This window comes from Triticum dicoccoides, chromosome 2B (assembly GCF_002162155.2).
Source record: "Triticum dicoccoides isolate Atlit2015 ecotype Zavitan chromosome 2B, WEW_v2.0, whole genome shotgun sequence".
Lineage (NCBI taxonomy): Eukaryota > Viridiplantae > Streptophyta > Magnoliopsida > Poales > Poaceae > Triticum > Triticum dicoccoides.
In genome coordinates this window covers 542,190,091-542,204,831 of record NC_041383.1, presented here as the reverse complement: position 1 = coordinate 542,204,831, position 14,741 = coordinate 542,190,091, and positions in this window count along the sequence as shown.

The window sequence follows — 14,741 nt, the reverse complement described above, 5'->3', positions numbered from 1 at the left end:
GGAATATTTGGGAATTTATAGTGCAAAAACTAGGGTTGGAGGACTCCTGAGGGGCCCACAAGCCCTCAAGGTGCGCCCCTCTAGGCGTGCCTAGGAGGCTTGTGGCCTTATTAGGAACCTTCTGGCCCCTTCTCCAAGCTCCGTGGATGTCTTCTGGTCCAAGAAAAATCATCGCGAAAGTTTTATTCCATTTGGACTCCGTTTGATATTCCTTTTCTGTAAAACTCAAAAACAAGGAAAAACAGAAACATGCACTGGGATCTAGGTTAATAGGTTAGTTCAAAAAATAATATAAAATAGCATATTAATGCATATAAAACAACCAAAATAGATAGTATAATAGCATGGAACAATAAAAATTATAGATACGTTGGAGACATATCACAACCACACTTGCCTATATGGGAAGGCCCTAATGCGGTCTATTGTCATATCTCTCGCTGGTGCCTCCAACTAGGGAACGTTATGCGCACGCGCTATCCTAGCCCGGTAGGTGGCGATAGCCTTGTGTGCCCGTAGTTGTTGTAGGCGCCTTTGTCCCCATTTGGGACCGTTTTTGCTTTGCCACGACGGTGGTCGTTTGATGTCGAGAGTGGCATATGGGGTCACCCATGACTTAGTCGAGAGGGGAGTTGGTCGAAGTGCCTAGGAGAGTGTCATGCAATATATCGGTTTTGTTGGAATGCCATTTATCCACCCGAATGGGAGCATGAGGCCTTGGGTTCCGTAGTATGGGTACGGTGTACTAACCTTTGCAGAGTGTATAATCTATCGATAGCCTCGCCCGCGGATATGGGCCCAGTTCATAGTAGGTCACACTATGGGTCAACAACAATAGTAACCTAACTGATGAACAACCCTAAAGAGGAAAGAATTTGGTTAATCTTTACATGATCGTGAGAAGATCACAGTGATATCATGGATACTGAGGTTGGGTGATATTTATGGTGTCATGTGATGATCCCGGGAAAAGATCAAGCTCCTTGTGGTATTTTGATCACTACAATATTGTTAATAGCAAGCTTGGTTCGTCCTGAGGTGATTGTGTGATGCCGACGATGGTAAGTTAATGCATGTGATGGTTACAAGGTAACCTCCGAATAGAGTAAGTGGTTCATGATAGTCTAAACATGCTGCATGCTAGCATCATCATTGTTCATGTCTCGGGTAACATGTTCATGCCAAGCTCATATGATATTATCCTAGTGGCATCTTGTTCACCATGTACATGCCATGTTGCTCTAGCCGTATCATGCTCATCATTAATCTTTAACCTATAAATGCCATGTTGTTGTTTGTCTCGATTTCTTTGGTTGTTGTGAACTTGCGAGTACATTCAAGGTACTCACCTGGCATGTCATGCCAGTTTGCAGGTCATGTCGTGTTTGCTTGCTTGTCGAGGATCCCGAGTTTGCAAGCTAGTGTAGGCATTCCAGCCAGAGTCCCTGCAGAGTGGAGTCCATCAATGTCGTCGTGTTCCGCTGCTATAAGTTATTCCGTTGCTTCCAGGTTTTCTGCTGCTAGCATAGAACTACATTTGCAGGCGTAGTGTCACCGTGCCGAGATATTCTGTTATAACACACGAAACTTTGTACCCTGAGTATTTTGTAATAAAGAGCTGATTTGTTCTATGCCAAGTAGTGTCGTATTCCATAAGACCTGATCACTAGGCTGGAATACGAGGTGTTACGGTCTCTCTGAGCCGGGGTGCCACAAAGATTGGTATTAGAGCAGGTCTGGCTATAGGATGCCCTAGTCCACACGAGCGTTAGAAACCGGTAGCATGGAGTCTAGTCGGTTGCTGCATTTGATTGTTGCATTTGTTTGTCGCATAGCATGCATATAGACTTATTATCTGGTCGCTAACGGTTGATCTTGTAAGTGTAGGTGGCATCGGTCTTGATCCACTACCTGCACCCCTAGTTTGCATACGTGCTTTTCTCGTGTTCGGTGTCAGCTCTGTCCTAGTGGAGTGATGCCGAGGTACCAAGTGGCATCAAACACTTGCAGGAGTTATGCTCATGTATCGCGTCGATATCTTTCCGCCAGCCACCCCCATCGTTTCAGTGATAGACATGTGAAAGCACAAGTTCTCCCTGGGTGATTTTGGTAATTAATGTCAACATATCTCTTGTTGGACTGATACCTTTATCTAGTGTATTTCAGATAAGTCCAACAGTGGAGTGGCATGAACAAGAATATATGGAACCCCTTCAAGATGCTAAGGACAAAGAATTGACTCAAGCTCTAAAGTTCAAGACTCTACATTTTCTATTTCAGTGATCCAATATCACATTGAGTCTATAGGAAAGCCAATACTATTAAAAGGGGATGAGGTGTTGCTTAATGGCTCGCTTGCTCAAAGTGCTTATTGATATGCTCCAAAGCCCTCAACCACTTTCTCATATCCACATATGTCCCAAACCAAAACTCAAATTCGGCCCCACCGATTTGATCCATTCGGCGCCACTGAGTTCATTTGAAACCCTAGTCACTTCGGTCTAACCGATGGGATCTCGGTTTCACTGAGATGGGCTTGCAAACTCCCTGTTATCTATTGCAATATTTTTGGTCTCACCAAGAAAGTGTAATCGGGGTCACATTGAGTTTGCCTGACCAACTCTCTGTTTTGCTTATTATCAAATCAGTCCCACTTTGTTCTGTAATCGGTCGAACCAAGATGAGGTTTTACCCTAACCCTTGCACTTTGGTTCCACCGAGTTGATCGTGTCAGTCCCACCGAAATGCCTAACGGTCACATTATGAACTAAATCGGTCCGATCGAGTTTTCTGATTCAGTCCCACCGAGTTTGGTGAATTGTGTGTAATGGTTAGATTTTGTGTGGAGGCTATATATACCCCTCCACCCTGTCCTCATTCGTGAGGGAAGCCATCAGATCGTTCCTACACTTCTAACATTCATTTTCTAAGAGAGAACCACCTACTCATGTGTTGAGGCCAAGATATTCCAATCCAACCATATGAATCTTGATCTCTAGCCTTCCCCAAGTTGCTTTCCACTCAAATCATATTTCCACCAAATTCAATCCTATGAGAGAGAGTTGAGTGTTGGGGAGACTATCATTTGAAGCACAAGAGCAAGGAGTTCATCAACAACACACCATCTATTACCTTTTGGAGAGTGGTGTCTCCTAGATTGGTTAGGTGTCACTTGGTAGCCTCCGACAAGATTGTGGAGTGAACCAAGAAGTTTGTAAGGGCAATGAGATCGCCTACTTCATGAAGATCTACCCTAGTGAGGCAAGTCCTTCGTGGGCGATGACCATGGTGGGATAGACAATGTTGCTTCTTCATGGACCCTTCGTGGGTGGAGCCCTCCGTGGACTCGCGCAACCGTTACCCTTCGTGGGTTGAAGTCTCCATCAATGTGGATGTACGATAGTACCACCTATCGGAACCACGCCAAAAAACATCTGTGTCTCCAATTGCGTTTGCACATTCCAATCCCATCCCTTTACTTTCTTGCAAGTTGCATGCTTTACTTTCCACTGCCCATATACTCTTTTCATGCTTGCTTGATATGTATTGTGAATGGTTAAACTTGTGCTTAAACTCCACCTAAACTTGAAAAACTTAAAAACTGCCAAGTTTGTGTGGTGAGGGTCTATTCACCCCCCTCTGGACACATCTTCTCGATCATTTCAATTGGTATAAGAGCTTTGGTCTCCATTGCTTTGGTTTAAACACCATTGGAGGAATATGGATGAGTCTACTTTGGGGAGTCTTAGACATAGAGTACCTATACTTGATGGAGAGTACTTTCATGAGTGGAAAAATGAGATGCTTGTGATTTTCAATGAATATCATTTGAACAAGTACATTACTAGCCCTTGTGCACCTCATGTTGATCCTATGCATCCTACTCTTGATGAGTCCATTGACAGGATTCAAAATCTTAGGACTGTTAATCTTATCACTAGAGGTTTGCCTAGAAACTTGATTGGTTGCTTGCCTACTCTTAGTTGTGCCTACACTATATGGAGATTTCTTGAGGAAAGATTTCCAAACTATTCCTTGCAAAATATAAATGAGATTCTTCACAAGTCTATTGCTTTGAGTAAGATGAATTCCAATGATCCTAAGTTTGGTGATTGTTTATTTGAGCTTACAAATCTTATGCGTGCCAAAGGAGATGTTGGAAATATTAGCAATATTATTTCCGAAGCTATTAGAATTCATAAAGATGATCATTGTCAAAATCATTTATCTAATGAATTGCCCTCTCTAGGAATTGATCCACCACATGATGATGTTGAACATGGATACTATGATGAGGAGGATGATAGTGACTATGATCTTGATGATGCAATGAGACACTTTGGTCTTATGGCAAATCCTCGAGGATACATGGCAAGAGGAAAGGAATGGGTCCTTGATAGTGGATGTACCGATCACATGGCCGAAGATAAAGATATGTTTCGTGAGCTTGCTGAAAATGACGGACCTTGAAAGTATGTCACTTCTGGTGATTGTCGGTGTCAAAACCGGCGGATCTCGAGTAGGGGGTCTCGAACTGTGCGTCTAAGTCTAATGGTAACAGGAGGTAGGGGACACAATGTTTACCCAGGTTTGGGCCCTCTCTATGGAGGTAATACCCTACTTCCTTCTTGATTGATCTTGATGACATGAGTATTACAAGAGTTGATCTACCACGAGATCGTAGAGGCTAAACACTAGGAGCTAGCCTATGATTATGATTGTTGTTGTCCTACGTACTAAACCCTCCGATTTATATAGACATCATAAGGGGGCTAGGGTTACACAGAGTCGGTTACATAGAAGGAGATCTACATATCCAAATTGCCAAGCTTGCCTTCCACGCAAAGGAGAGTCCCACCCGGACACGGACGAAGTCTTCAATCTCGTATCTTCATAGTCCAACAGTCCGGCACAAGTACATAGTCCGGCTGTCCGAGGACCCCCTAATCCAGGACTCCCTCAGTAGCCCCTGAACTAGGCTTCAATGACGATGAGTTCGGCGTGCAGATTGTCTTTGGCATTGCAAGGTGGGTTCTTCTCCAAATCCATGAGTACCTATTGTAACGAGCAGTGTCCGGCTTCCCATTAATGTTGCACTCCTCGGCTTCTATACCTTAATGATGGCAGTCTCCACGTGTCGAGCGAATGCGAGAAGTCGGGGCATTTTTACATTTGCCACCCTGACCATGTAAGTAAATCGTCTATTAAAGAGATGGGGATCCTCAGATCCAAATCACACCATCATCCCCAAGCGAGGATTCATGAGAGCGCGCCCGAAAAAACCATCCCATCAAGGCCGGCCACCGCAACTCCTCCTCTCGCTCCCATAGCGCTAAGCCAGGTGATTGGGTGAAGTGCACCGTATCCCACGGCCAGTTGGTGGAGCTGCAAACCCAGGGTTTTCTCCGCCTGCATATCTTGTCCCCGTCCGAGCTGGATTAGCCACTTACGATGGCGGGGAGCAAGCAGAGAGTTTCCCCAACCCATCTAGGGGGAGCGAGTATGCCTTGTCCCTTAATTGCTGAGGGGCCTCGGATTTCCAATCCATCCGTTCCTCCGCGGGCTCCTGGAGTATTACGGTCTCCAGCTGCATAACTTCACTCCTGCCTCCATACTGCACATCGCAGGTTACGTTGCCCTTTGCGAGCTATTTCTGGGTTGCGAAGCTCATTTCGAGCTATGGAAGAGGTTATTCTGCCTCGTCCCTCGCAATCAGGAGGGATCAATATACCAAGTGGGCGGATCCGAAATATGGCGCATCTCCGGGACCGGATACCTGTCCGGCACTCCGAAGAAGACATCCGAAGACTGGCCTTAGGAGTGGTTTTATATAAAGGACGCCCCCCTTCCGGACCCTATCCGGATAGGTCTTCCTGAGTTTACCAATGCCCCACTCAAGAAACACCGCAACTGGCGCCCCCGGAGCCCCCAGGAGGAAGATAGCAGAGAGGTGCTTTATCTGATGGGCAGGATAAAAACACTAGCCAAATCTGGATTGACAATAATCGAAGTTATGTCAATATGCATAATGCGGGGGGTGCAACCACTCCAGTATCGGGGGTGTCCCATGTGTCACTTTAACGGAGAGGACGATGCCACCCGCTGTAGTCGAAAACGTCCGGACTCTGCCACCGCCCTGGCGAAAATATTGTCCGATTTGTACAAAGGAGAAGAAGAGGAGTTTATCCGCATTAAGCCACAAGATGGATTTTCCATGTACAACCCCCTAGCTGGGTGAGCTGCTACCTTTTACTCAACTCTATTCATTCCTGCATTCTTTCATCACAAATATTTACCTTGCTAATTCATAGTAGGAACTGCAAAAAGCTATGAGGGAGGTCCACAGCCCGCCTCCACAGCCAGAGGACCATAACCGGGCCCTCGACCCCAGACTTGAAGAAGATCCGGACATATTTGTGGAGCTCGTCGACAGGACGTTTTACGAGGCAAGCAGTGACGGTGCCTTGGTGGCCATCATAGCCAACTATCCTGGCCTACTCCCTGCATCATATGTAAGTAAAACCGTCCTAACTTTCAAGAAGGATCACTCCTTTACGCCTTACCCACCGCACACGTATTGCGCTTTATAGGGAAGGCCATCGGGGCGCCGCGCCGAACCCGCGGCGACTCGCCAACAAGGGGCGCCCAAGCCGGGTAGGCTTAATAGGAAGGAGGTCAGGACCGAGACGCCGTCGCAGAGGTATGATTTAAAACCTGCTCTGTGATAATCGTCTTTGAAATATAACAATATCCATTGTCCCCTGTCAGAAAGAGTACTCGCTGGACTGTGTCCGGAGATCCTGCCGGCCACGCCTCCACCAGCCAGACTCCAGAACCGGCCTCAAAGGGTGGAGCTTAACATGGGGACAATGTTGGACGGTCCTCCTATAGAGGATGCGGATGCAATATCCGCCACGAATTCTGAAGTGGAGAGCGCTATGAATCACCGGCATTGATGGGCCGTACTCCACGACCCTAATTTCTCTGAGGAGGCATTTAATGCCTTCAACTTGGGAGACGCGTACATCCGAGCTGCTGAACATGGGCTTGCTAGAGCAAAAGACCAGTATTTAAAGGATATACGGGTAAGAAGAATCTGATAATTATGTATATCAGTAGCCCCTGAGACTTGAAACAGTTGGCACAACTGATTTAAGGATCATTGTATGAATAGGTTCTTACAGAGAAGAAAACCCATTTGTCTCAAGAGCTGGAGGAGTGCAAAGCCCAGCTGAGGGCCTCAGTTTACGGAATGGAGGAATCTAAGAAGGCATCATCTGGTAAGATTTGTCTTGATCAAAAAGAATGTAATTACGTGTACCAGTTAATATTCGACATACTTGCAAATCTAACAATAGATTCTGCAGACAATCCCAGAGTGGATCCGGAGATCGTACCAGAGGATGAGCAACGAGCTCAACGATAGCTAGAGGCTGGCAAGCGCGTGCTTACACGGGTTAGGCGAGAGAAAAACAATCTCCAGGATGCCAATACCAGCTAGGCGTTGAATTGGAAGATGTTCGGGCCCAACTTGCTGACTCCGTGAAGGAGAATAAGAGGCTTCGACGCGGCATTTTTAGTATGTGCTCAAACGAACCTTTATACAGTTCGGCGAAGAAACAGGCTAACAAAGTTATGTCTGTAGGTATGTTGACGGGTCGTCCTGAACAGGAGATGCCCGGATCCACAGGCAATCTTCTGCAAGAGCTTTCGCAACTACACGAACAAGTTCGGTAGGTGATGCAGGGTATTGCCCAGGCCTTCTGGCCGTCCGCCTCCTTGCCAGGAAGCATGGGGGAGCTTGTAGAGCTGCTCAAGGGAGCGGCGGCGCTTCCGATTATGGAAGATATCGGCCTGCCGACAAGGTGCGAGGGAAGCCTGGGCCATGGTAAAAACGCGGTACACCAAGGTTGATCCGAATCACATGGCCTTGGTCGGACCTATAGGGTCAGATGGGAAAGAGATTCCCGTTAGTCTGGTATATGACCAAGTAGAATTAGCTGCAAAGTATTCCCAACAGGATTGTAGGCTAGACAGCCTGTTGGATGGTATAGAAGAAGAATTTAGCCAGTCTAAGTGACTATGTACTTCAATTGACATATTTTGTCCCTAGCCGGATTGTAAATCATTTGTCATGGTGCACCTTTTCGCTTCAACCTCCGGACCCGACAGTCCGGAGTTTATCCGAATACCTGCTCAGTTATGTAAACAGGGGTACGCGTGGAAACCAGGCATAGGGGTCATAAGTGCTTGAATAGACAAGTACCCAGCTAGCTATGTTATATTACATGGATAGTAGGAAACATCTACCAGGGAGAATAGTTCCGTTAGGGGTTCCTTTCCCCGGGTACGCATGCATTAATGTGCATGCCCGAACTGCAAACAAAAACGCAGGATATGAAACATCTGGGGGTTTATATTGTAATAGGTAAGAAACATCTTTTGTTCGCCTACCGAATATTCCCTTGAGAACGCTAGCTTTCGGCTTCACCCAGTCTGAGGTACATGTCCAGCGGACCCGGCAGTAACAATCGCAGAGGTGCTCCCCTTATGCCCTAGCCAAACTAACGGGATTGTAGGGCATAAACACAGGAGCCAGGCAACCCAGCTTGGCCAAAACTTAAGTCATATTGATGCATATAATGGCGAAGAAAAGGTACATATGGAAAAATGACACATATGTAGTGGGCATGAAGTCGGGAAGATAATTATATTAAGCTTCTGTATGAGAAGCCCCCAGGTATAGTGAGCGCGCATAGCGCGTCAAAATTGTGTAGTCGAGTCATACTTGAAGCTTTTTAGGGCTATATATAAAAAGGAAAGAAAGAGGATATAATTTTAAAAGGGCGGAGGTAAGGAGACGAACATAGAGTTCGGCGCTAGTCGTAGAATCTTTGGAGTCTGGCCGCGTTACATGGGTTCGGCTCGACTCGATTATCTGATGCATCATGAAGGTGGTACGCTCCTCTGGTGAGAACTTTATCAATGATGAAGGGACCCTACCACTTGGGCTTGAGCTTGTCCTTTTTCTTCTCCGGTAGGCGTAGAACAAGTTTGCGAACGTTATAAGTTTTGGCCCGTATTTCTTTTCTTTGATTCCTTCGAGCCTGTTGCTGATATAATGCGGAACGGGCTTTTGCGATGTTGCGCTCCTCCTCCAGGGCATCTAGACTGTCCTACCGATCAAGCTCGGCTTCTCTCTCTTCATACATGCGCACTCGAGGAGAGTCATGAATGATATCGCAGGGCAATACCGCCTCTACACCGTACACCATGAAGAATGGTGTCTATCCGATAGTGCGATTTGGCGTGGTCCGTAGTCCCCATAGTACGGAGTCGAGCTCCTCGACCCAGTGCGTATCTGATTCCTTCAAGGATCGCACTAGTCTGGGTTTGATGCCGCTCATAATAAGACCATTTGCTCATTCGACTTGACCATTTGTTTGGGGTGATAGACGGAGGCGTAATCGAGCTTAATGCCCATGTTGCCGCACCAAGTTTTCACCTCGAAGGCTGTGAAGTTGGAGCCATTATCGGTGATGATGTTGTGGGGGACACCATAACGGTGTACAACCCCTGATATGAAGTCTATCACTAGTCCGGATTCGACTGTTTTAACTGGTTTGCCCTCTATTCATTTGATGAATTTATCCACCATGACCAATAGGTATTTTTTCTTATGGCTTCCTCCTTTAAGGGGTCCGACCATATGGATCCCCCAGACCGCAAAGGGCCAAGTTATGGGGATTGTTTGGAGAGCGGTAGGTGGCATATGGCTTTGGTTTGCGAAAATCTGGCAACCGATGCAATGTTGGACGAGGTCATGTGCGTCTGCTCGGGCTGTCGGCCAGTAGAAACCAGTACGGAAGGCCTTGCTTACAAGGGCCCGAGCTGCAGCGTGGTGGCCGCCGAGTCTAGCATGAATTTCTGCCAAGAGCTGTCGCCCTTGCTCTTCGGAGATGCACCTTTGGAGTACTCCGGTAGTGCTTTTATTATAAAGCTCTCCCTCGTGAACCTTGTAGGCTTTAGAGCGCTGCACAATGCAACGTGCCTCATTTTGATCCTCGGGGAGTTCTTGCCTATTTAGGTAGGCTAAGAAGGGTTCTGTCCACGAGGCGATGACAGCCATGATTACATGGGTCGAAGGTGTTATTTCGGTGGCAGAGCCCCCGATTATGTCAGTGTGTTTGGGATCTGGGGATGTGGTCAGATCCGGACTAGTATTGTCGGTCTCCCCTTGCCACACCACGGATGGCTTGAACAGCCTTTCCAAGAAGATATCAGGTGGGACGGGGTCGTGCTTAGCGCCGATGCGGGCGAGGATATCCGCCGCTTGGTTGTTTTCTCGGACCACATGATGGAATTCGAGCCCCTCGAACCGAGCTAACATCTTGAGGACGGCATTGCGGTAAGCCGCCATTTTCGGGTCCTTGACGTAAAAGTCTCCATTTATTTGAGATATTGCAAGGTTCGAATCCCCATGCACTTCTAGGTGTTTAATGCCCATTGGAGACTGCCATCCGAAGACCATGCAACAAAGCCTCGTATTCGGCTGCATTATTGGAGTCTGTGTATAATATTTGGAGTACGTATTGGACTGTATCTCCGGTGGGGGATGTCAGGACAACGCCCGCTCCCAGATCAGCCAGCATCTTAGAGCCGTCAAAGTGCATGATCCAATTGAATATGCACCATACTCTTTAGGGAGTTCGGCTTCTATCCATTCGGCGGGGAAGTCAGCCAGTACTTGCGACTTAATGGCTCACCCTGGTTTATATATGATGTCGAACGGGAGGAGCTCGATGGCCCACTTAGCAATCCGACCCGTGGCATCACGGTTATTTATTATATCGTTGAGTGGTACTTCGGAGGCCACCATGATTGAACACTCTTGAAAGTAGTGTCATAGTTTCCGGGATGCCATCAAGACCGTGTATGCTATCTTTTGATAATGTGGGTATCGTGACTTGCATGGTGTGAGGACAGTGGATACATAGTATATCGGCTTTTGAAGCAGGAACTTATGTCCGCCCTCCTCTCGTTCGACGACGAGCACTGCGCTTACAACTTGGTGCATTGCAGCTATATATAACAGCATGGGTTCGCCGATGTTTGGTGCGGCCAAGATTGGGTTGCTGGCCAAGAGCTTTTATTTATTCTAGTCCGGCCATAGCCGCATCCGTCCACTCGAAGTGTTCGGTGCGTCGAAGAAGGCGATAGAGAGGTAGTGCCTTTTTCCCAATCGGGAGATGAAGCGGCTTAAGGCAGCCACGCATCCAGTTAATTTCTGGATTTGCTTGAGGTCTGCTGGGGTAGCCAACTGTGACAAAGCTCAGATTTTAGCCCGATTTGCTTCAATTCCTCTATTGGAGACGATGAAACCTAGGAGCTTTCCTGCAGGAACACCGAAAACACATTTTTCCGGATTGAGCTTGATGTCATATGTTCGAAGATTATCGAACGTAAGCCTCAGGTCGTCTATTAAAGATTCAACGTGTCTGGTTTTGATGACCATGTCATCTACGTATGCCTCAACTTTTTGCCGATTTGTTTTTCCAAGCATGTCTGAATCATGCGTTGATAGGTTGCACCGGCGTTTTTGAGCCCGAAAGGCATGGTGTTAAAACAGAAGGGGCCGTATGGAGTGATGAATGCCATTGCGGCTTGATCAGACTCCGCCATCTTGATTTGAAGGTATCCGGAGTATGCGTCGAGGAAGCACAATGAGTCGTGTCGTGCGGTAGCGTCGATGATTTGATCGATGCGGGGGAGAGGGAAGGGATCCTTGGGGCAAGCCTTATTGAGGTCCTTGAAATCGACACATAGGCGCCAGGATTTGTCCTTCTTTGGTACCATCACCAGGTTTGCTAGCCAGTCCGGGTGTTTTATTTCTCTGATGAATCCGGCTTCGATTAACTTGACTAGCTCCTCTCCCACGGCTTGTCATTTAGGTTCTGAAAAACGTCGAAGAGTCTGCTTGACCGGCTTGTATCCCTTCAGTATGTTTAGGCTATGCTCGGCCAGCCTGCATGGGATACCTGGCATGTCTGAAGGGTGCCAGGCGAAGATGTCCCAGTTCTCGCGCAAGAACGCCCGCAGTGCGACGTCTATTGTGGGGTTCAGCTGTGCCCTGATGGATGCTGTTTTTATAGAGTCTGTTGGGTGGACTTGGAATTTGACTATTTCGTCCGCCGATTTGAAAGAGGTGTACTTGGATCGTTTGTTGAGTATCACATCGTCCCTGTCCACTATGGAGCGCAGCGTAGTTAGTTCTTCGGCCGCGAGGGCTTCGGATAATGCCTCAAGGGCCAGGGCGGCGGTTTTGTTTTCGGCGCGGAGTGCTACTTCCGGATCACTGTCTAGGGTGATCATTCCATTGGGCCCGGGCATCTTGAGCTTCATGTACCCATAATGGGGTATGGCTTGGAAGCTCGTGAATGCATCCCTTCCTAAAAGGGTGTGGTATCCGCTACTGAACGGGGCCACTTAAAATGTGATTTCTTCGGACCTGTAATTCTCTGATGTGCCGAATACCACATCTAGTGTGATTTTCCCGCACATCGTGCCTCCCAACTAGGGATAATTCCTCTAAAGGTCGTGCTGCTTTGCTCAATGCGGCTCTTGTCTATTTCCATTTTGTTGAGGGTTTCCTCGTAGATGAGGTTTAATCCGCTGCCACCGTCCATGAGCACTTTAGTAAGCCGAAAGCCGTCCAAAATTGGATTGAGGACCAAAGCGGCTGGTGCTCGGACTGTTTGGAATTGAGGTTCATCACTGGCATTGAAGGTTATGGCCGTGTCGTTCCATGTATTTATTGCTGCAACGTGGCAGACTTCGGTGAGGCAGCGGAGTGCTCTCTTGCTCCTGTTATTTGTGGCAAAAGTCTCGAAGACTGTCAATACTATATTGTTGTTTTCTACGGGATGATGCTCTACGGTATCGTTGATGAGAATATCCTTGCCGCTCTTAGCCACCTGCCGAAGTATCCAACATGCTCTAAGGCTGTGTGTTGGTATGGTATCCGGTGTGGTGCGGATTTTGCAAGGCCCATTGAGCCATCCCTCCAATACGGTTCCACGCCCTGTAGTGGGCTTTGGTTTCTGTGTAATTGGATCGGGTGACTTGCGAGAGTGCACCCTTTTAGTTCGGACAAGGGGTTTAGTGAGATCCGGAGGATCCCAAAATTTTGCTTGGGTTTTCCAGGGGCTTTCCATCGCACAGTACTTCTATACTATGGCCGCCAAGTCAGTCAAGGGTGCTATGTCACAGAGACTTATGGTGTTGACGATTCCCTTGTTCGTGCAATTTTTGTAAAAGAATGAGATTACGTCTTCCTCGCGACAGTCCTTGACCTTGCTCATTACATGGAGGAATCTGGCCCAAAAGTGATGTACTGTCTCTTGGGATTGTTGTCTAATGAGGAAGACGCGAATGTCGGTGTCAAAATCGGCGGATCTCGGGTAGGGGGTCCTGAACTGTGTGTCTAAGGCTAATGGTAACAGGAGTCGGGGGACACAATGTTTCCCCAGGTTCGGGCCCTCTCTATGGAGGTAATACCCTGCTTCCTGCTTGATTGATCTTGATGATATGAGTATTACAAGAGTTGATCTACCATGAGATTGTAGAGGCTAAACCCAAGGAGCTAGCCTATGATTATGATTGTTGTTGTCCTATGGACTAAACCCTCTAGTTTATATAGACACCGGAGGGGGCTAGGGTTACACAGAGTTGGTTACAGAGAAGCAAATCTACATATCCGAATGGCCAAGCTTGCCTCTCACGCAAAGGAGAGTCCCACCCGGACACGGAACGAAGTCTTCAATCTTGTATCTTCATAGTCTAATAGTCCGGCACAAGTACATAGTCCAGCTATCCGAGGACCCCCTAATCCAGGACTCCCTCAGTGATAACTCAAAGGGTAAGGTGGTTGGCCTCGGTACGGTGGCCATCTCACATGATAGCTCCATACAAAATGTCCTGCTTGTTGAATCTCTTGGCTATAATCTGCTTTCTGTTTCTAGACTAGCTGACTTTGGTTTCATGTCCTATCTACCAAAGTAGATTGCCAAGTGTTTCGTAGAGATAATCATAAAATGGTGTTTACTGGTATACGTAAAGGTCATCTATACATTGTTAATTTCACTAAAAAGGCTCAACCTAGAACTTGCTTAATTGCTAAATCTTCTTAAGTCTGGTTGTGGCATAGGCGGTTAGGTCATGTGGGCATGCAAAACCTTGACAAGCTTATTAAAGTTGATCATATCCTTGGTGTTAAAGATGTCATATTTGATAAGGATAGACTTTGCAGCGCTTGCCAAGCAGGAAAACAGGTGGGAGGAAGCCACCCCGTGAAGAACATCATGACCACAAGGAGACCGCTCGAGCTACTTCACATGGATCTTTTTGGTCCCAATGCTTACAAAAGTCTCGGTGGAATCTCATTTGGTCTAGTTATAGTTGATGATTTTTCAAGATTTACGTGGGTGTTCTTTCTCGATGATAAATCGCAGGTCCAAGAAATCTTCAACTTCGCTATGAAGGCCCAAAAGCAGTTTGAAGTGAAGATCAAGAAGGTTCACAGCGACAACAGAACGGAGTTCAAGAATGCCAATGTGGACACCTTTCTTGACGAAGAAGGGATTTCACATGAGTTCTCGGCTAAGTACACACCTTAACAAAATGGAGTTGTTGAAAGGAAGAACCGAACACTCATCAAAATGGCAAGAACGATGCTTGATGAG